The sequence below is a fragment of the Urocitellus parryii genome, chromosome 6 (genome assembly GCF_045843805.1).
Source record: "Urocitellus parryii isolate mUroPar1 chromosome 6, mUroPar1.hap1, whole genome shotgun sequence".
NCBI lineage: Eukaryota > Metazoa > Chordata > Mammalia > Rodentia > Sciuridae > Urocitellus > Urocitellus parryii.
In genome coordinates this window covers 93,270,412-93,271,902 of record NC_135536.1, presented here as the reverse complement: position 1 = coordinate 93,271,902, position 1,491 = coordinate 93,270,412, and positions in this window count along the sequence as shown.

Below are 1,491 nucleotides of genomic sequence, written 5' to 3'. Positions count from 1 at the left end.
GAGTTGTTTATTTTGTTGCTGACATCCCATATTTGAGTGATCTTTTAGATTGCCTTCCACCGTTTATCTTTTACTATTATTGGTGACTTTTTTAATAAACAGTTTTAGTTTTATAGAGTATTATGGAGAAGATATGGGTTTTCATATACCTCCCAAAAGTTACATCTATTATTAACATCTTACACTTTTTGTGATAATATTTTCACAATTAATGAACCAACATTGATACATTAACATTAACTAAGGATCATACTCTATTCATATAGTCACAGTTTTCCTCTAATGTATTCTTTCCCTGTTATAGGATTTCATCTAGGGAACTGTTTAAGTGTCATGTTCATTTAGGCTCCTGTACTTGTGATACTTTCTCAGTATTTTCTATTTTTTCGTATGGCTTTGACAGTTTGAAGGAATGCTGGTCAAAATATTATAGAATTCCCTCTAACTGAAATGTATTGCTGTTTTCCTAATTATTAGACTGTGATCATCTTTTTGGGGAGGAGATAAAAAGATATTTTCATCACATTGTTTCAAGAATACAGGCTGTTGAGATGCCTCATCATTGTCGATATTAACCTTGATGACCTGACTTGATACAGTATTTGTCAGGTTTCCAATAAATTTACTCTATTTCTTCCATTTCCATATTGCATGTACTTTTGGAATAAAATTATTTTACATAGTGCACATTGAAAAAAACTGGAGATATAATCCACCTTTCTGAATGATGAATTCTTCTGCAGGGGAGATTTGTCTTTTATTCTTCATTTGCTTATTTAATCATTATTTTAACCATGAATTTATATCAGTAAGGACTTGTGGATATTTATATTTTAGGTTTTGGATTATAAAACAATTTATTTTATTTATTATGTTGATCAAATTTTCATAGTTTTGGTCATTGGAAGTTACTTCAGTTGGCTTCTATATCTCTTGATATACCTCATCATTGTTAATCCTTTACTATTATTGTTTTGTAGTTTTGGTATTTTTTGGCATTTTAAGATATTCTAAGCTCATCTTATAAATTTCAAATTTATTCTATATGAAAATTAGTTCCAGAATTTCTGGACCATATCCCTGTGAGGAACACATTTAACCAATTGTATACCTTATTTATGAGCAATTATTTTTGTCTTTTGTCTCATAGATGTCATTCAAAACAACACCTTCAAAAGTTACTTATTTAAACTCCTTTTGTCCTCACCCCCTTCAGGGAGGTTATATAACTTACATTTGCAACATACTTTGATTCATTAGTCATTGTTTTATTGCTGTGTGTAGTTTTTTTTTCTTTTTTTTGAGAGAGAGAGAGAGAGAGAGAGAGAGAGAGAGAGAGAGAGAGAGAATCTTTTTTTGTAGATGGACACAACACAATGCCTTTATTTTTATGTGGTGCTGATAATTGAACCGGGTCGCGCCTGTGCTAGCGAGTGCTCTACCGCTGAGTCACAATCCCAGCCAGCTTTGTGTAGTTTTAAGTTGCTATTT